General features: G+C 40.9%; 1 protein-coding gene across 2 annotated transcripts in view; it reads left to right on the forward strand.

Moving 5' to 3' along the window:
• TTC29 (tetratricopeptide repeat domain 29) overlaps positions 1-22,345 on the forward strand; it is a 104,791-nt gene that overhangs the window by 78,656 nt on the left and 3,790 nt on the right. The gene's annotated exons all lie outside the window — the stretch shown is intronic.

Genomic DNA, 22,345 nt, shown 5'->3' on the forward strand with positions numbered 1-22,345 from the left:
GCTGCTTTAAAAATGAAATGACGTACTTACCAATGTACCAACCTTTAGCACAAGCTTTTTAAAGCACTGGGGGTGCACAAATTCTTGCTGCGGTTTTTGTTCTATTAAGTAGACTGAGCCCTGACTCTTGATCCTACTGAAACATGGTTAAATATTCTGTATATCCAAGATAAGCGTATTAAATCATAGAATTGTAGAGTTGGAAGGGACTGCAAGGGTCATCTACTCCAACCCCTGCAATGTAGGGATTTTTTGCTCAACAACCCTGAGATTAAGAGTCTCGTGCTCTACTGACTGAGCCATCCTCTTTGTGGCGCTGTCATAAACACGCTCATTTTCTGTCAGTTTGTTAGACAATATACATGGCACTTCTGAGTCATAACCAGGTATGAAAATCCAGGGTGAGTATGTTTGGCTAAAATTGGAAAGAATCAAAGTCTGGGAGTTGTGGGTTTCATTAAAAGACACTACCCTTTTCTCCTATATTTCAAATGCCACTCTTGTCTCTCTGATGAGCTCACTGGATGGCTTTAGACAAGCTGCCTTCTTTCAAACTTGCCTCGTCAACACATTTGCAATAATCAGGGTAGTTGCAAGGCAGATCCTCAATCGGCTCTCTCTGGAGTTTGTAAAAGTGAGCTTGAAATGGCTTACACCCAAAGTCATGTCACAGGTTCACATTTCTGTTCTAAAACTAAATATAGGAATATGCTTGACAGGAAAGCTGTGGCTTGAACCAGGAAACCTTTCAGAACATGGATGAGGAACCTCTGGCTCTTCAGACATTGCTGGACTACAGTTCTCTCAGCCTGGAGTCTCAGCCATGCTGGCTGGAGCTGAAGAATGTTGGAGGCCTGCACAGTCTCCATTTCGGCTCCAGAATCTAACCTGGTGAGCTGCCTGCTGGGATTGTACTTGAAGTCTCAGAGCCAGGTGCAAAAGGAAAGAGTGCTGTGGAACATTGGCTCTTGCAGTTGGCAGGCAACCTTTGGATGAACAAGAACTGATATAAATGCTAGGATTCTGGCTTTCCTGCTTTGCCTAATGGGTCAGTTAAAACACCTTATTGAAATATCTCTAGCTGCTCCACACCCTCCAGGTCTAGATTGAGTTCTGTCAGTATGAGTTACTACATTGCTTGTTATGTCTACACAGACAGTGCACATGCAGTCCTGATCTGGTTTTCAGGTAGAGTTTGCTAATAATATAGCGGTAGATTTCACACAATTACAGTGGTACCTCGGTTTAAGAACAGCCCTATTTACGAACTATTCGGTGTACGAATTCTGCAAAACCGGAAGTTAGTAGTGTTCCGGTTAGCAAACTTTACCTTGGTCTAAGAATGGAATCCAAACGGTGGAAGGGCACTGGCAGTGGGAGGCCTCATTAGAGAAAGCATGCCTCAGTTGCAGAATAGCTTTGATTTAAGAACGGACTTCTGGAACAGATTAAGTTCATAAACCACTGTATTTGGCTGAGCAGATCATCATGCATTGACCCTTTTTCAGTTGAATTTATTCCTTTGAGGCTTTGTCTTGATTCCTCTTGGCCACATTCTGAGGCATGGGTTAATGCAGCAACAAAATATTGCCATGAAAATACTCATTTTTTGCAATAAGCCATTTCAGAATCTTTGTATTCTACAAAGAGAATGAAGTTGTGGAGTGATTTGTTTTTCTTTTGGAAGCTGAAGAGAGCTATTGATTCAACCTAGAGTCTGTACTGTGGATTATAGTTCTGTATTTTGTGCTCTGGTCCTGGAATGCACTTTGTCAGGTTGGATGGGGGGGGGCTGGGAATCAAGAAAAAAGCTATAGAGTGAGGCACTTTTCAGGTACATGCTTTTTATTTTTGGTTGTGTTCTCTGGGTTGAAAGTAAAAAGGTTATCTTCAAGAGTGTTGCTTATCGCTGTGGCTTCTTAGTAACAGCATCATAACTCACTGCAGGGGGGGGAATACTGGACATCTCATAGTACAGATTAATTTGGAAGGTGATGAAAAGCTTGTATTATTCTCTCTAGTTGAAAACAGCAAAAGGGAACTGCCTGAGAAAACCAGTCTGAGGCCTTAGGTGTACATGTGGGGGGAAGCATTTTGTGACTTAAAACTAGGGGAGGTTAATGTGATAATTTTTGTTTATTGAATAAGAGCACCCAGGTTGATTGATACAGTAATTTCAGCTTTTGCTATGGCAAATATTTAGCTCATTATCAATTTTAATAGCATTTTGCAGAACAAGCCTTTTCTTGATATGCAGAAAATACTATTAAATTTCCCTGCATAGATACATTGTTATGACATGCAATAACTACTTGAATATAAAGGGGGATTAATAATTTAGGAGGTGTTAACAAATTAGGGCCATCATTAAAAATACTTTGAACCATTTTGTAGAAAAATCAGATTGAGGTAATGCTTTGCTCTTATGATAAAGAATTACAGCATTAATTCTGCAAAGTGAACTTATTGCTCCTATTCGTCTCCTAAACCCTAGAGCATTAAAAGACAGGAAGAATGAAATGATCATTGCATTTTTTTCCTAGGCATAACAGCTCTAATATTTCCATCACAGTTTCATAGCTTAGCCTTCTTGGATGTGCTGGAGGAAAAGCCCACCAATGTTATCTTTTCCTTTGTTTTGCTATTGCTGTTTTATGAAATCTACTCACAGTTTGTAATAACACGTTGGGAATTTTGCTTGTACAGCATTCTACACTGAATACATACTGGATTTTTTTTTTTAGTAGTTTGTTGTTTCAAATTACAAAACCTTCTTAGTTTTGTTTGTGCACTTTGCCTTGATATATTCTTTCTTTTTTATTTAATGCAAATAAAATAGAAGAGAAAAGAACAATGTCAGCTCACATTAACAAAAAATAGCACATCAATCCTGACTTAAATGTATATATTAATATAAGTAGTCCAGATGTCCAAATAGATTTCTGCATGAGATTGACAAGTATAAGATAGGTGTTTAATTGTAGAAAGGGCAGTAAGATCTTCAGACCACTGGTGTTTGGTGCATATCCTTCCAGCCTTGAAGTCTCTTTCAAACATAAGGGCTCACAGGATCCACTTTCATTGCCCATCTGTTCATCTCCATAATTTAAAAGTGTGTGAACATCCACAAATAAAAATGATTTTTCCAAAACATAGCTAATACAGCTTCTAATCAGAAAGAAGACACTACAGGACACTCCCACTTCATATGCCTCAAAGAGGTGTTATCAGCATTACATCACCAGCATCTATCATAACTACACAATTTCTTTATAAATAGGCACTGTAGAGTCCTGATATGCTTGGAACATCCATTTTTGTTTAGTCTCTAGCCTAAAGAAACACTAGATACAGGTGCTAAAGTGTTTTTCCATAGATTGAGTGGAACGGAACACTGTCGTTCCCTATTCCATTCATCTCTAAGATCCTGAACATCCAATTTTATAACATTTCAATAAACATTTATAAACAGCTACTGGAAGTTCAAATTTCTGTAAAGATCCCATCATTTCCTCCAGCAATGTAGGAGATACCAAAGCACTTGAAACTGACAATACATTTTTTTTTATCATTATTGAACACCAAAAGGTGTTGTAGTTGACAACAATGCCATTCACATTAGCAGGCAAGTGATATCTAAGCTCCAATGTAAAAAAAAGAAAAGAAAATCCATCCATTCTTATTAACCAATCGAGTTTAGTTACCATCTAGCTTAGTGTTGTGTAAGGGTTGGGAAATCCCCAGAAAAGATTTAGATAGCATGAGGGGTTGGGGGAGAGAGAGAGAGTGGAAGATTCACTGTGGAAGCAAATGGAGCAACCTAATTGGGTGCAATCTGATATTTTCAGATATATTTTTGTCCCCTTTGTCATTTACAACAATATTGTATTTTTTTTGGTGTGTGTGTATGTGTGCACACACACACACACACGTTACCAAGAGGTCCTGTTCTAGTTTACCCACTTCCACCAGCATCACCTTTAGAGATTTTGTCGGTAGAATAGGGCATAGGAGCTTTCCTGTGGTGGCATCTGTATACCATGCCCAGAGGGGTTTGCCTTGCATCTGAGCTTCTGTCTTTCAGGCATCAAGGAAATACTTTTCCATTCTCCCAGGCTTTTGCCGATTTTATACAGTTGTGGTTGTAATTGGTATGTTTGTACTGGATTAATTCTTACTATTGTTATAATGATTATGTTGCATTATTGGATGGTGGGGTGGGTAAGGCTCAGTTGTTCTCCTGAATTCCATCATAGGAGGTGGGCAAACATTGTCCCCATCTTTAAAAAGCAGTTGTGTGTTGTGAAAGTACTTCAGTTATTTTTTATTTCTCCATCCCATTAGTGACTCAGTCACTTGAAGTCACCTCAGACTGGGGGAGGCAAGGCTTTACAGCAGTCGCCAAGGTTACATATATGCTTGCAGAATGCAAGCTGAATCTAGTAGTGTACATATATCCTACCAAATAGAATCCTGCTTGCTCCTAGAATGATCAGATGATGTAAATCTTAAAATTATTGAAAACCAGAATTGACTGGGTTATAAGCATTTTCACCTCCATTATTTGCAGAGTTTCACTAGTGTGTCAGTGAGAAAATTTAGGAGAACATGGTGCCATAGTAGAAGCAGCAAATCTCTTGAAGAACGCCCCCCTTTTCCCCAAAAAACACTGCAGTTTATTTTTATAGCACTCTTTACGTAAAATAAAATGCAAACTGGTCTTCAGGGAGTAGTCAGCTAAGTTCAGTGAGCTTTCCTTTTGGATGACAACTCTGTAAAGTGCCAGGTTTTTTGAGTGCAGAAAATTGCACCAAAAATCTATTTCTCTCATCTGTATTGTGCTGCTGCAGTAGAGGCTGTCTTCTTGCTCAAATACCTAAAGATGCTACTCCTAAATGTAGCCTCTGATAAACTGTCTGAGAGCCAGTGTGGTGTAGTGGTTAAGAGCGGTGGACTTGTAATCGGGTGAACCGGGTTCGATTCCCCGCTCCTCCACATGCAGCTGCTGGATGACCTTGGGCTAGTCATCCTTCTCTGAAGTCTCTCAGCCTCACTCACCTCACAGAGTGTTTGTTGTGGGGGAGGAAGGGAAAGGAGAATGTTAGCCGCTTAGGGTAGTGATAAAGCAGGATATCAAATCCAAACTCTTCTTCTATATGGGTAGTGTCAGGGAACTGCCATTGGCTCAGGAGCGAGAGGGGAAAAGCCGGATGGATTACAGAGAGCCCCCAAAGATCATGGGAAGCAGCACCTCCTCAGCCTCCAGTGGAGAGGAGCTTCAGGGCTCGGTGGAGGCGAGGCGGTGCCAGGACACCTTGCCTTAGCAAAGCGGGGAGGAGAGAGGTCCTCCGTTACCCATGCCCTCCCTGCGCAGTAGGCTTCCGTACAGAGAGGGGAAGCGCAGACTGGGCATCAAGAAATTACTCTGCTGGGGAAGATTTAAGGACCGCCCACTCACAGATTCTGCCAGTGAATGAGCCAGCCACGGAATAGTGGTGCTCTGCATGGTGAAGGTTTTTTGGCACAAATAATGAGGCCTTACAGCCGACCAGGGAGGCATCTGCCTGATTGCTCTCAAGTAACCCCCTGATATCCTTACAGGTAGACTTTTTCCAATATGTCCCATTGAGAACATTAGGGATAATGAAGTTTTTGTGCAGAAGACCGTGAGCTTTTCTTGGTTTTATGTCCCTTTAAGGCAGGAATGGGCAACCTGTGGCCCTCCACATATTGTTGGACTCCAGCTTCCATCAGTTCCAGCAAATATGGCTGGTGCTGAGGAATTATGGAAGGTGTTGCCCAACAACAACTGGAGGGCCAGAGCTTCCCCCTGCTGGCTTTAAGACTTTAAGATTTCCCTACCTGAAATCTTCCAGTCTCCAGTGTTGGGAACTTGACACACACACACCCGCCGAAATAATCTTGAAAATATTGACTTTTTGTATGGGTTTCTGTAACCAATTCTGTTCAAGTTGGATTTCGATGATCAGCATAAAGTTAGTTCCATAAGATTTTGGTTTGAGCTTGAGGTTTGGTTGGTGAGCAGCAGGGAATGGTTACATTGGCTACGCCTTGGTTCAAATAATCAAGAATGGCAAAGTATTTTTCACTTGTATAACTCTAAAGAATTGTAAAACAGTTCTGAGATCTGTGCATGTGACTTATTGAAGTGTGCATGGAAGTTGCATGGTCGCCATAAAAATCTCTTGAAATAGCTGGAGCTCATTAATGAACTAATCCAGGAAGAGTAAATAACATTTCTGGCACAGCATCTACAGCCCATAGAGAAGGAGGGTGAATTTGGAACTGTGATAGGTGAGAGGTCGGATAGGGATCTATAGCAGTAATGAACAAAGATCAGAGGGTGCCACATCAAAGAATATTGGAAGGTTTAGAAAATCAAACACCTGAGAGAGAACCACATTCTCAAGAGAGAGTGGAAATGAGAATCAGTAGAAATGGCAGAAGGGTATATGGAAGAGGTGCAGTACATAGCACAATTCATTGCTTACTTTGTCTATGGAAAGCCATGCCACATCCTTTCTATTTGCTGTATTGATGAAGTGGCATATGCATACTTTACCCTATTCATTCATCTTCCACATTTTCTAGCCTTACCTTTACATTTACCTATTTCTCTCCACTACTCTGTATCCTTCCTTCCACACACTTGTTTTGATTGATGGGTTGTTGCAAACAGAGCCAGGAATATATAGGATGCTATTGTTATTGTTGTTAATGTACTTGGCATTGACTATAAATATATATCAGAATTTTATCCATCCCCAATACATCCTGTAATCAATGCATGAGCAATGTATTCTAATGCAGTGAAGTACTAGAAACCAATGTAAAACACAGAAATAGATTCCCTTAACTGTGGAGCAAAAGAATAAACCTGTTAATAGAGTAAACTCCCCTCTAGGATTGTGTATTTAACAGATGTCTACTGGATAACATATCTAGGGATTTGATTCTTTGTTTAGTATAAGTAGCAATGGGAACACAGTTAAAGAAAAGGCTAGCCTTCTTTGCTGTCTTCAGAGCAGATTGCCTTAAGAGACACGGAGACTAGAAGAGAAAAAGAGAAATTACATAGATCCAATAGGCTGAGAGGGTTCTATTATATTTCTACCTCAGAGATTGTGCCACCATTAAATCCACACTTTAAGGCCATGGGAATCAGGCCAGCATGATAAAGAAGTTTGGCTAAAATGAATCTGCTATATTAGTTTTTGTGAAAATGATTAAGCTTTCTGGGTATGAGATCAGTACTATTTTTCAAACGGTCACTGTTTGGAAGCTAGGCAAATAATCCCTAATATGAGAAAGAGAATGAAAGGGAACCAGACAGAGATAAAATTGTGTACCAACATAAACAAACCACCTGAATATATTATTTGAAACAGAAAACAATGCGAGGTAATTTATTTGTACTAGCATGAAAAAACCCTTTTCTACTGGCAGGCAAAGATTTTTTAAAGTATTTAAAGTAGAGTACCCATCAAGTAAGCATATTTATAATCAAAATCCTTAGAACATTCACAAAAAATCCTGAAGGCAGTCAGCTCTACTCAAATTAGTAACTCAGATAAATCACCATTAATTAGCTAATATAAGCCAGCAGGTGGTTTCAAGCCCAGAGACATTCTCTGGTTATTTAAATTATGTATACTACACTACACCAAAGTTAGAGTAAGTGAAAGGGGAGCAACAAACATGAACGTATTAAAAAAAAAACCCTGTTTAGGGGTAATACTCAACTAAAATCTCCTGCAGTCCAGTCCCCAGATCCAGCCCAAAGGAATACAAGGCGGCTTTGACCCACCCCCATGCTCAAATAATGTAATCTATGAACACTCCATGCTGCTCTTATTTCAGCACTGATTATGCATGCAGTGAGCAAAGTCTGCTTCGGAAGATAAACTTGCATATATTTGTACAATAGGGAAATAACTTCTGAAATAGTAACCAGTTTTTAAAATTACGTCACGGATATTTGAAAGATAAGGTCAGTGCAATATACCTGAGTAATCTTTTTCATTTGGATTTCCTCAGAACATTATTCAGAACTTAACTTGGATGCAATATGTTAATGATGAAATATAAATCACATGTCCTGGTTAAAGCTGAAACAAATGTAGAATTAAATTTCAGATCTCTAAGTTACGTAAACAAATATTTTATACATCAAAACTTCAGCAGATTCCAAAAGCTGGGCAAAGGGTGGAATGAGAAGTACTCCATAAAGTTCTGAAGATGACAGACTGGCCCTTCTACAGCCATATCCAATATTATTATTTTTCTCTACCTCTCTCTGTTCTTCTTCCTATTTGTAATCCTCTCAGTTCTGGAGACCACACACTTGAAATTTGAAAAGCGATAGAAGTGTGAAGCTCCAAGCAGTAGCCTCATATTGAAGAACAGGTCTCTAGTGGTTGGATGACTCTTTTAAAAAAATAAAAAGTGTAAAGACAAGTCTCTTGTCATTTGGCTTACTGAGAAGGAAAATGTATAGTCATGATTAGAAATGATGAGTGTCAGGAATAAATGCACAAAGTATGAGCATGCACAAAGTATACCTGTCTGACTAAATCTCTGTACAGTGTTTAATGAGATGATTCTACAACATCCATTCCTGCCCTAAAAGAAACACATGTCTCAGGATGCCTTTGAGGAAGTTGTTGGGGCTCATGAACAGGATAGTGCCATTGCACTCATGCCTTGCTTGTGGGCTTCTCCTAAGAACTTAAGAAGAGCCTGCTGGATCAGGCCAGGGGCCCATCTAGTCCAGTATCCTTTTCCCACAGTGGTCAACCAGCAAGGAGGAATATAGCACAAGAGCACTCTCCCCTCCTGTAAAAGGTAAAGGGACCCCTGACCATTAGGTCCAGTCGTGGACAACTCTGAGGTTGCAGCGCTCATCTCACTTTATTGGCCGAGGGAGCCGGCATACAGCTTCTGGGTCATGTGGGCAGCATGACTAAGCTGCTTCTGGTGAACCAGAGCAGCACACGGAAATGCCGTTTACCTTCCCACCAGAGCAGTACCTATTTATCTACATGCACTTTTGATGTGCTTTCGAACTGCTAGGTTGGCAGGAGCAGGGACCGAACAAAGGGAGCTCACCCTGTCACGGGGACCGAATAAAGGGAGCTCACCCCATCGTGGGGACCGAACAAAGGGAGCTCACCCCATCGTGGGGATTTGAACTTCTGATCGTCAAGCCCTAGGCTCTGTGGTTTAACCCACAGCACCACCCACATCCCTCTCCCCTCCTGTAGTTTCCAGCAACTGGTAGAAGCACTGCTGTTGCATCTCTGGTTGTCCTCTGGTAAAATGATAAAGTCTTTGTCTGATCCAGCAAGGCTCTTCTTATTTTTCTATGTTTAGAAAGCAATGACACAAAAAGGGCGTTTATAGTGGTTGCTCACTTACAGTACTCCCTCCCACTACAGACTCTCCCAAGTCCAAGCCTAAGCACCTCCCGGAAACACTGTGAAACCTACCTCTTTAGGATCACCTTTGGGGCTGAGAGTTAAGGTGGGAAAAGTTGGGGTAACAATCCATGTGACTCCATTTCTATTTTGAAAGACTCCAGAGTGAAGGACGTGAGGACCAAGTTGCAGACTTCACATAAAGTCCTGAGTGTGCTGGTGTGTGTGTGTGTGTTAACTGGGGAAGAGAGTGTTAACTTGGCAAGAACTGATATCCAAGCTACTTTGGTCATGACTGCTGTTAGATGTGAATTTTATTTCAAGCGGCCCTCCCTTGAGCAGTAGGGACAAGTGATAACAATACTTTATAATTTTCTAGCTTTTATGAATGTTGCTTTATTTTTATGACCTGCTTTATACTTGATAAGTGTAATTTTTATTACATGTATTATTAAAAGCCTATCTGTGGCATGTTAGCAAGGGTGACTGGTCTTTTGACATGCAGCATAGGCTGACATTAAATACTTCAACTTCTTCCGTAAATAAGAACTTGAAAGGTTGTTTTTAAAGCAATACAAGTATAACGTGTCTCTCCTGTAATAGTTTCTTCCTGGTTTATGTTGCGCTTGTATATACAGTCCTATTACATAAGTAAGGGATTAGTTTTGCACGTCAGTATTTTACATCTTGGATTCCTAGGAAATCTCCCTTTGCTAACCTGATGTTGCAGGGATCCATATTGATCTTTTCTTTCTACATGTATTTGTGGTGTTTATTTTTTGAGATATTGGGGATTAATAACAAAATTAACAAGTGGTGAAGAATGTTTCTTTAGTACCTTGGATTACGTTCTTTTAGGAAATAAAGAGAGCGAAGGAGATGGTATAATAAAGGAATCGATTTATTCTATCACTGAGTATAAAAACATTAGCCCTGGGAAAGAATCTTCCTCCAAGAGCTTTAGCTGCCCAGTCCCACTTACGTGGCACAAAATGATTTGCATTTTTAGAGAAATTTCTGGTCTTCAGTGAGCTCTCGTGAAACATGAATAAATTGCTTTCTTTTCCTCTTTTTACAGACTTTATGAAGCTGAATCCATTAGGAGCTGAGTCAAAGTGTAATGAAATAAAGGCAACAACTGACATGATGGAAACCCTGGATTAGGTTTCCTGCTAGTCGAAGCTTAGCTGTCATGGCCTACGTGTCAAGTTAGTGGTCTTTGGGGAGGCTCATGAGTACATGTGGATATTTTTTTAAAACTGCTGCATTACAGCAGGTCTCTAAAGTAGGCAGAAATTAAATAGAGAAGCAAAGATTAAGAATTAAACTGAACAGTAGCTAGCAGTTTTCTACACCAAACCAGATTTTGGTCATATGATCCTTTTCTAGCCTGCTAGCTTGCTATCATTCTGTAGCTGTTTTGCATGATGTATAGATAATATTCCTTTATGCCTGCCAAGCATAGCCTTTGTATAAGAAAATGTTGTAGACAATGCAGGGCTCATAAATCTGGTTGTGAGCTAGAACAGTTACCAGAACTTAGTGCAAAGGGACATCTGTGAGAGTGAAGCACTCTGCATTTTAAGTGTGCAGGTGTTGTTTGCAAAATAACCTGTTTAGCTGGTGTCACTGGTAATTCAGTGCCTTGAATATAGGTCCAGGACTAAATTTATTTGTCAGCCTTTTAGGATATATGAGTTGCAAGCAGTCTGGTTTGGGAAACACCATTCAGAGCAGACCTCACACTTTTGACTGTGAGCTAGGGTGGACCCAAATGGTTCCTGACATGAAGGTGTAAGAGACTGCACCTACAGTTTATATATACCTTGGTTCTCGCATGCCTTGGTACTCAAACGTTTTGGCTCCTGAACGCCAAAAACCCAAAAGTAAGTGTTCTGGTTTTCGAACGTTTTTCAGAAGCTGATCATCCAATGCAACTGTTGGCTACTGTTTTACTATTGGCCTGTGCCAATCGGAAGCTGCGCCTTGGTTTTCGAACATTTTGGAAGTCGAACAGACTTCCGGAATGGATTATGTTTGAGAACCAAGGTACCACTGTATACAACAGTGCATCATGTAGGACTTCTTGGCTGCAATCCTGTACACACTTCTTTGGAAGTAGGTCTCATTGAACTTACTCAGGTCTACCTCTGATGTGTAAGATTGCATTGTTTATCTGTCTGGGTATTGCAAATCAAATAGACCAATAGGTTGGTGGCACAAACCTGGAGAATTAAAGCAGTCTTGTAAATAAATATAGAAATATATAACCCACCTGCATATGCTGGGAGTTGCAGAACATCTTGAAATGAGAGGGGGGCAAGCTGTTAATGCAGAATGTGTAACTACAGAAACGAGTAACTACAAAACTGAAGTCTACAGTCAGAAAAGAAAAAGAAAAACTCCAATTGATCCAGGACATGACCCTGCTGTCCCCTTGTGCACTGAGTTTCTGAAATGGCACTATGGGGTAAGGATACGGTCATGAACCCAGTGACTAGCTCTGGGCCACCACTTTATATATTGATATGCCCTCCATTTCCATACTAGCTGATTCCACAACTCTCAGACATTATTTTCTTTGCAGAATAGGCTTCCTTGAAGAAGAAAAGGTTTTGCAGGGAATGCTTTTTCTTTCCTCTCCCTAAATGGATGCTTGCACATTCATTTATATTCCCTGTCCATATTAAGAGACAGAGCTAATTGCCACTACTAGGAAAATGATTTTACCCTGTGCAAAGATGCACAGATACCACTGGAACAGCTGGATGGCTTCAAATGGTGACTTTTTTCTCCCTGAAGAGTTTTCCTGCAGGAAAACCAGCTCTTCTGTAAGGTTCAGTGACAGGAACTCTACCTGTACTCTGAAAGCATCAGAATCTTCAACCCGCTTTCCCCACACTTCCTTACCCTGAAGGGATGCACTCAAGGCTAATGCTCCTTAAAAGCTTTAAAGCAAAACTCTAGCCTTACAGAAAATCTCCCTGGCATCCCATTTTGTTGCAGATGCATTCCTGGATTTTCTCTGCTTTGCTGGCTTCAGTTTCAGTACCCTCATAAAATACCTTTTGCTAAGATCTTGAAAAGCCAGTTTCAAGGAGGAAACTTGGTGTGATCTCTAAATAACTCAGATGGCACACGGTCTGTAAGCAACTAGGCAAAATATTGTCAGAGCTGCCAAAACAAAAGTTTCTAGCTTCAGACTGACACTGTCCATTCTTACTAATTTGTTATTACTGGGCAAACGAAGACACAGGCCTTCTGGAGCAGACAGGTGTGAGAAGAGCCACTGCAATGAATAAACCTTAAACATTTCCAGAAAAGACAAATCTCTGTTGATCTGCACACGCACAAAAAGAACCACTACTGCTAATATGCTAATCAGGAATCTAGGAAGAGCCCTACTGGATCAGACCAAAGGCCCATCTTATCCAGCTTCCTGTTCTCACAGTTGCTAACCAGATGCCTATGGGAGATGAGAGATGGTGCCATGCAGCAGAAGAACCAACCCCCACAACAGGTTGGCAGGAATGGACAAGACAAGGGAAAGTCCTTACCATCAGCTTTTATTCAGTATCCACAGAGAGAGGCTTGGGAATGTGGCCTCTTGGAATAATAGCATTGCTCCAAGTAATTTTCCCCTTCCCTTCTCTCTCTCCCACTTCCTCATTCGTCATCCCTTCTACAGCTGGCACTGAGGGCCTTTTGCTTCTGAGCCCTTTGCTCTCCTGTTTTTAGGGCTCGCCGGGTTCTGGGAGATGGTGGGTCTGGAATGCTTTCTAGCAACAACGTGTCCGCCAGCTGCTACTCCGGTTCTGCCTCCTCCTCCTCCTCCTCTCCCATTATTTCCCAACTTTTCCCCTCATCTTCCTCTGAGCTGTGATCTCCCTCAAACCCCTGTTGTAATTCTGAACTGTCTTCTTCTTCTCTGGAAGGGTCAGGCTGGGGAGGCTGTCTCCACCATTCCTCCTCTGCCCAGTCCCTGACACATGGAGATGGGGCACAGTCAGCATGCCTAGTAGCCTTATTCTTCATAAATTTGTCGTGGATTTTTTAGTATAAAAACCTAAGTCACCACAGCCTGTTCCAGCTGGCCTGTACTTCTCCCACTGCTGAGTCAACTACAACCAACTTACATGAGGAAGAAGTCTTATGACTTGCTATATGTTGATATTGTTTTGTTTAGTTTAGTTTAGTTTAGTTTAGTTTAGTTTAGTTTAGTTTGCCTTGGAAGGATTCACATTCTAAAAGGCAGGATATATAAATAATTATAATAGGAACAGAGGAAGCTGCCTCCCACCAAGCCAAACAGTTGGCCCGTCCAGATCCATACTGACATACTGGCAGCAGCTCTCCAGGGTTTCAGATGGGACATTCCCAGTCTTACTTAATGATGCTGGGGGTTGAATCTACACCTTCTGCATGGAAAAGGGATATCATTGTGAGGCAAGGAAGAAGGGCTACCCCTATGCTATCCATATAATCAGTTATCAGAAATCAATATATTCATATATGCTCACACATAATCAAGGCTTACAGTATTTTATAATCCATTTTTGAATCAAAGGGAAGCTGTGCCTTACCTAACTGCAAACTGCTTGAAACAGTAAAGTTAGGAGCCGACCTTTCACCTACAAACATCCGTGTACCCTGGACAAGGGGAAGACGTGAATCAGAGATTCTGGTACAAAATCCCCTCAGATACAGGCTAAATTAATCCACAGAACAGGAAGAGCATAACCACAAAATGTCCAAGCTCCCTGTCCTGTCATAACTAGGGGAAAGGTTAGACAAAGCGTCACTGCAAGCATCAGAAAGCAGAACTAGAACCAGTGCTTGACCAGTACTTGACCAGGAGCTGGTAGCGTGGCAAGAAGCTTGCTAATTGGCCAATTCTTTGCTGACAATATGGTGAATCCCTCATGATTGTCTCATGATCTATGATTTGCTGTGATCTGCTCAGGTATAAAGATCTCTGGATTTCTGTCAATCGGGGTCCCAGTTCCTTTTGGAAGAGATTCCAAACTGGGTCCTTATTGCCTGGCAATAAACCTCACCTTCTTATTCTCCGTTTGCTGCGTCTGCCTGATCCTTTATTTAACACCAAGCGAGTACCCGCTTACGTTCACGTGCAGCATTTGAGCCATGGTTCTTCATCAGGTGCAAATACATTCCATATCTTTGCTTAAGAGCCAGTGTGGTGTAGTGGTTAAGAGCGATAGATTCGTAATCTGGTGAACCGGGTTCGCTTCCCTGCTCCTCCACATGCAGCTGCTGGGTGACCTTGGGCTAGTCACACTTCTTTGAAGTCTCTCAGCCCCACTCACCTCACAGAGTGTTTGTTGTGGGGGAGGAAGGGAAAGGAGAATGTCAGCCGCTTTGAGACTCCTTCAGGTAGTGATAAAGCGGGATATCAAATCCAAACTCCTCTTCTAATTCAGCAATTTAATGCTACATAAAAAGTCTCGATTATCTGGGAGCTTTGCCTTTTAATTCACCCTAAACTGAATTTTGCGAAGACACCTTCCCTCCTTAGTTACAAATCCATGCACACATTTTACCACATTACGCAAATTAGAAAGAATACACTATTCTGGAGACTCTGAGGCCTTTTTACTTTTCAGAGCCAGAAAGATGTTCAGACTTCAAGCTGAGTTGCTCCTGACAGCCACAATAGTTTCATGAAGAAGTTTGAATGAAACTGTTTTCAATAAATAGATAGTAATAGTGGCAGAAGAAGAGATTTCCATTAGGTTTTCTATCTCTGCTCAAAAATTTTGCATACCAGGATCCCAAAAGATTTGACTTCCCATTTCAAGGTGTATAAAATAAATCCTCCTAATTCATAAACTGGGCCCCAACAATCAAGCCTTCTGCTCATATAAACCTACCTATTCAAAGTCAAACATTCCAAACGCTGTTCATTTAGGACTCCCACTTGTGCTCATAAAGACTCATTCATGGCTCTGTATAATACATTGCTTCAAAGAGACCCAAATAAAACATCTTTACAATCTACATTAAACAACTTTGAATAATAAAAGCAGAAGATTCTCTGCCTTAAGTCTTCTGGAAGAAGCACTGAGTCTTCTATTTAGTACTTTATTTTATCTAGATTGGGCTGAAATACCTGAACAGTAAGTGAGCTAAGATAATGCAGTTGTTTTGTCTTCTCCTGTGCCAACTAATCAGCACTGACTTTAAGCACAAAGGAAGTTCAGCACAAAAATTACAATTTGTAATATAAAATGTGATATAAAAGGGAATGGAAGGTGAGAGATGTGTTTTGTATTCATTTGCAGATGACTCCTAACATACCTGGTGGTGACAGGAATCATTCTCAATGGTAGTTGGTTATTTTAGAATTTCTCTTCGGACAGTAGGCCCTAGTGAGAAATGTTTATGAAGCAATAAATCTGAAAGGCTTAAGGAGGTTCATGAAAGAACGTTTTCCTGTCCCTCCTATTCTCTGTATCCTCCTATGCGCCCAAAAAAAGCCTCCCTGGAGGATCATGTGGTCCTTCTGAACCATATAGGGTAGGACGTGGGGGTGATTTCCCTCCCCCAGCAACACCCTGTGCTCTATCTTGTGGGAATGTTGAGGGTGGCAGGAGAGAATATATTGATTATTAATATCCTTCCTAACTCGCACTAGCAAGTTTCTTTATATAGCAGAGAGCATTCTCCCCCCCCCCCTTACGCAGCAGAAAGCTGGTTGCAGACTTGTGTGAGCCTCTTAAGACAATAGACAATTCAATCTGGCTTGCCCAGATTCAGATATGTTCTATTATTCCTGGTAAGACCCCTTTGATCCCTCCTAAAAGAATAAAGACACCACAGTCTTATTCATAAGGAACAAAAAGTAGTTTTACTCGCAATCAGGCAGAGCACAGTGTGATCCCTGAAGGCAGGCTTTAAGCTTAAAGTTACAAACGTGTACAAACAGGTTTACCCCATATGGGAGATAACCTGGCGGGGGGGGGCTGATGGCTGGCAGCCAGCAGTACAGTCCAGGTGAATCAGGAAGTTCGCAGGATGAAAAAGAAAATCAAAAAGAGGGAGGTGGCTGCAAGACTTGGCGTTTTACCAGGTCTGGAAAGGTCACGCCCACCTACTAGTCACATGCAAGGAAGGATGCTCCAGCCAGGTGTAACAGAAAGTTCAGCTGACTGGACCAACATCTCCTGCATGACCACTCTAGCAGAACAGGTACAGTGGTACCTCTGGTTACGTACTTAATTCATTCCAGAGGTCCGTTCTTAACCTGAAACCATTCTTAACCTGAGGTACCACTTTAGCTCATGGGGCCTCCCGCTGCCACCGCGCCACCGCTGTGCGATTTCTCTTCTCATCCTGAGATAAAGTTCTTAACCCGAGGTACTATTTCCAGGTTAGCAGACTCTGTAACCCGAAGTGTTTGTAACCCGAGATACCACTGTAATGTTGTACTTGACCGCTCCTAGTGGATTACATCCCATGTATCTCACATTGTTCAACTGTCCTGAGAGGTTTATGAGGTGGGAAGCAGCTGGCTACAGGGGAAGAGGATATTTGACTTCCATGAACTTCCTTAAGTTAGATTCTCATAAGATCCAAGCCTTTGTCTTCAAGGTGCCCACAAGACACCATGGGTTTTTGCTGCAAAAATTTAGCATGGCTTCCTTCTGGTATTTATTATTTAATATTACTGTTCTGTTTCATTTGTTCTGTTTCCTTATTTGTTCCCTGTATCCACCAAACACAGGATTGCTTGCCTGTTAAACTCTAGAAGATCTAGCTTACTGATCCACATCAGAGCTGTGCCTAGACATTTTTATGCAGGGGACAAATTCTAAGCAGGTTCCCAGTTCTGTGTCTCCCCAGGGACCTGGCATCAGAGAAGGCTGGTCCATTAGGGCAAACCAGGGCATTTCCTTACTAAGGGGAATTGCAAGGGCACACCAGGTAGACCTATCTGAATCGTAAATATCTATTCTGAGGATGCTCGGAGCTGTTTCCTTGATGGCCACACCTCTCCATCAAGAGAAGCAGCAGGAAGTGTTTCCTACTTGGAGAAGCTTGTTTTGCTTTGCTGTACAAGTCCTATTGTGAGGAAAACAACAAAGTTAGAAATTGCAGCCCTGGCAAGTCAAAAGTGCCACCAGCTTCCACTGCCTGGCATTAAACATGGTTTCAACTCCAAGGCAGAACCTTGGGAACAATGAAGAATGGAGCAGGGGGACAAGGGGTTGAGAGAAATGGTGAAAGGATAGGATGCTCAAAGGCTGAATCTACCTGCTTGTGTTAGGTAGCAGACACAAAGCCAATGAGAGCTGCAAAACTGAATCTGTCCTGCTGCCCTAACTAAGCCTCTAAGGCAAGCTAAGGTCTGACTTAAAATTATTCTATTCTGGAATGCTGACAGGGTGATTAAAAAATCCAGCAGTTCTGTAGACCCTCGACACCTAATATGTGTTTTTGAACTGTTTAACTGATAGCTGAACTATGTATAGTAGTCTCATGCAGTGCTATTTTTTTAGAAAAAGAGGTGCCAGAACTCACCGCGAACAACTCCTTTGTTCTCTTATCATGACAATGTGCCCACCTGAGAGGTGCAGAACTGAGTTCTGGTGAGTTCTGGTTGAAAAAAAGCCCTGGTCTCATGTAATCCTTCTTTCATACTTTGCCTGGTACTTATCTTTGCTAGACTCTCCAGCCCAGTCATAAACCCGGTCGCTGCATGTAACTTGTCTCTAAATAAATACACTTAGGACTGCCACCTGAATAGGGTTATAATTATTTTTAAATAGAGTATTCTTGTGCTTTTCTGAAGCACTTCTCATAGTTTAACACACTGTCTGGCCTTTTCACATTACATGATCAACTTTTTGACAGGGCAGGAGTGGACAAGCACAGCTAATGGAATAATAGCCTGCAGGGTCTAGCTAAATGATATACGAATATAATCAACCTTTGTGATGACTATTCAAAAGTAATCCCTTTAGCTTTCAAGTGCAACATATATTTCAGCACAGCAAAGCTGCAAGAAAAAAATCTCTGCAGACTGCACTGATACAATATGGCTTTCATATCTCCACAGTGGTTTTGACGCTCATTGTGAGGCTTAAATTTAAGGTAATGGCTACTGTATATTCATGTAAGTTGAGAACAATACCTTTGATTTGTTGTGGAAATGTTATTCTAGCTACCAAGGGTCCTATTCTGTAAACTTTGACACAACCCTTATATGCAGTTTACTGCATACTCTCTCTCTCTTTTTAATGGAATGTGCTAGATAAAAATGGTTTGCCTAGCCAAATTTTACATATTCATTCATCTGGATCTTAATAAAGCTACCAGATAAAACCGCCACTGTTTCCAGACCTTTACTTCTTATAATAGTTAAAATCAGCAGCAATTAGTAACTCTGCTGTTAATACTGGTTAAAAACAGATATTAAAATTCTTCCATGAGACTTTCCTGCACCATCTCCATGGAGATACATGGAAGCTGTGCAAAAACCCTACTGTGCTAGGAGAACCTCAGAGAGGTTATACCCATGTCTAATTGTGGCAATTTCCCACAGTGATTTTTATTGTGTTTTGCTAAACCGCAAAAGCATGACTGTTTGAAAATTCAAATAAACTTCAGAGCAAAATAAGGAAATGCTTCTTGTCATTTGAAATATGCCAAATCGAAGAGACTGCGTATCCTGTCAGATCCTGGTCAGATTTTATCAAATGTATGTTACTATAGAAATAGCATGTATATGGTTTACACTTACACTTATTGAAGTGATAACTCACACGTCAACAAATAATATAGTGCAGACGGCAACAAATGGAATTACAGAAAATGAACATGAAAATCTTGCAAGTCTAAGCAATACTACCTGAGTTTTATTTTATGTGTGCTATACTCAAATATTTAAAATATAGCATAACAAGCAGAATAAAAATTGGCTCAGTTATTGGTTTAATTTCCTTTGAAACTGCTTCAGTGTGAGAAACTTGTGCATATGATTTTGTGAATATCCAGAGTACCCATAAATACATAATGGGTTAAATTTTCCAAAGTTCTTGAATTTTCAGTTTTTATATTAGTCTAGTGGATTGAAATGTTGGACCTGGGGAAAAATGGTGGGCAAAGAAGCAGGGAAGGGAGAGAAGTGATAGTTCAGTGTTCAACTGCTGGTTATCTTAAAGCATGGTATAGCCAACATGGGCCCTCCTGATGTTGAACTACAACTCCCATCAGCCCCTGCTAGCATGGCCCATGAAGGCATTGTAATTCAGCAACCTCTAGAGGGCACCATGTTAGCTACCCCTGTCTTAAAGCAACATAACGATCGACCATTAATTAGCAATAAACCTACAAAGTTAAAGAGATACATTGTTAAACGGGATAGCTCAGTTGGTAGAGCATAATGCTCTTAATCTCAGAGTTGTGGGTTCAAGCCCCATGTTGGGTAAAATATTTGCATTGCAGAGGGTTAGACTAGATGGGCCTTGTAGTCTGTTCCAATTGTTTGATTCTGTGAGTCTGTGACTGTATCATGGCACTTTATAGGGTAACAAGAGGAGAAGAGAGGAAACAGGAGTTGAAGGCCAAAACAGGGAAGAACGTGTGCCCATTACTCGTATGCTTTGTTTCAGTAGAAGATGAGGATGTGTCAAAGGCATCACATTTTTTTAGGAGGAGTTTTCAGGAAAAGAGAGAGGTGACAATCCTAGGTTTCTGTGGGAGAGTTCCAAGCAAATGGGAGTAGCAAGAGTGAAAACACTGGCATTTAAGGGAGCAGGAAACCTTTGGGTGGGAAGGCTGGAAAAGAGAAGGCTGCAGGCACAGATATCTCAGAATAAGAAGTTGGAGTAAAGCAAGGGAGGGCTTTGAAGGTAGGAATGAGGAAGTCATGCTGGATCCAGCTGTGAATGGGTTTAACAGAGACCACATGGCCTGAGTAACAAAAGGTGACAGAATTTTGAACAAAGCTAGTGAGAAGACCAAGGAGTGGCATCAGAAAGCCAGGGAAATGGGAGCTAACTGGAACTTGAACCAGTTTTCACTGAGGAGGCAGAGAGGAAGGGTCATATTTTTACAGCATTGTACAGGAAGGAGCAATTTGACTGAATACTGTTGCTTAAGTTTATGTAAATAGTTCAGCTCTGTAACATTAACTCCCATCATTTGTTATTGCCTATTTATCTGCATACACCAGAAGTCACTCACAAAAATGAGGGGGTAATGGAAAACTAATAGGGAAAGGAAGGCTGCTTTATAAATTACTTATTCCTTGCTTTTTAAATTACTGCTTCTCCACAGGCTTCAAAGGAGCTCTGCCCATACTTTTTTGGAAGGTGTCACAATTAACTCTGAAGTTGTGCATAACTTTCCTTCCCATACAAAAGGTTCAATGCTTCTCTAATACTGGTATCGATTAGCCAAGGGTACATAAATTTCCAAGCTAATTGCTGGGCTGCTAATGAGGTCCTTGCTAAAACTAGATATTATGTAGATGGGGCCTCTAGCAGCCTTCTTCAACCTGGTGCCCTCCAGATGTTTCAGACTACAACTCCCATCATCCCTGACCACTAGCCATGACATCTGAGGCTGATGGGAGTTGTCTGAAACATCTGGAGGACACCAGATGGGGGAACGCTAGTGTATGGTATGTGCAGCTGGATTAATAACATATTATAATATTAAATACTGTGATTAGCATAACTTGAACGCTTGACATATTTCTATGTTGCATGGGCTTCAGATGTTTCAGCAAAATGGGCTGCTACACAAAGTCAGCTCTGAGTTATTTTCAATACACAGAAAGTTTCAGTTTATGGTGAGTGTACAATGAATACCCAACACTTTGATTAATTCTAAAATTAAGGTCCCATGGCAATACCTATCAGACTTCTTCCTGTGGTGCATAGATCAAAGTTGTAACACTAATCAAACTCTGGCACTCTACAATGTGGTCAATTTGGAATTACATTTTTTTATATCTCAATTTCACAGTTAAGAAGGCTGTCATCTCAATAACTCTGGGTTCTTCTGAACCATGCAGCTGTGGTAGCAGACTCCTTGCCTGGAATATCTGTCTCTCTTATGTCTAAATAAAATGTCTTATATAGGTTGCTTGGGTTGGGAGACTGTAACTCTATGTCTAAGATGAAAGAAGACCAGTCAGTTCTACATCCCAAATGGAGCCCACAGCACTGAGATATAGCTCAGCAGAGAAAGGCAGTTCACTGTGTGTTTTTAAGAAGCTACTGTCATTACTGACATCTTACTTATAGGAAGAAACTACTGGGAAATTCCAAAGCATGTTTGTGAAACAGAGCTGCAAGCTTTAGTTGGCGGATTAATCAAGTAAAGCTTTGGTTGGTTAAATTGTAGGGACCAATTTTAATCAGTGACCACAAAATTTAATTGGCAAAGCTGAATGCTTGCTTATTTTTTAAGACACATTAATAAAGTTCTGGTGTGCTGTTATAGTAGGGAATTAAAAGGAAAATATCTAAGAGGAATTTCCTTCTTAAGGAGAAACTTATTGTTTATTAAATGGAGTGTTATATTGTGTTTCCTTCAATATGTCTTAAAGTCACCTTTAGTGGAAGTCTGATGGTAGACAGATCTGTTGGTATCTAAATGATAAATTAATCAATTAACTGATGAAAATGTAGATTTGTTAACTGCTTAAAGCTTTTTTTTACAGCTAATGAACCACCCTAGGGTCAAAAAATGCACAAAATATTTGACCACAATGCCTGCAGTTCACATGAAATATTAACCCTAGTTTAAAAACAATGTTGGGAGTGGTTTTGAAAGAACCGTTACCCTGTGCAATGTTTCACATACTTGGCATTGTGTATAAATGGTTGGCACCAGAAGTGGTTGGCGCCAGAGCATGCAATGTTAGCACAGTAGGT

The sequence above is a fragment of the Podarcis raffonei genome, chromosome 9 (assembly GCF_027172205.1).
Source record: "Podarcis raffonei isolate rPodRaf1 chromosome 9, rPodRaf1.pri, whole genome shotgun sequence".
NCBI lineage: Eukaryota > Metazoa > Chordata > Lepidosauria > Squamata > Lacertidae > Podarcis > Podarcis raffonei.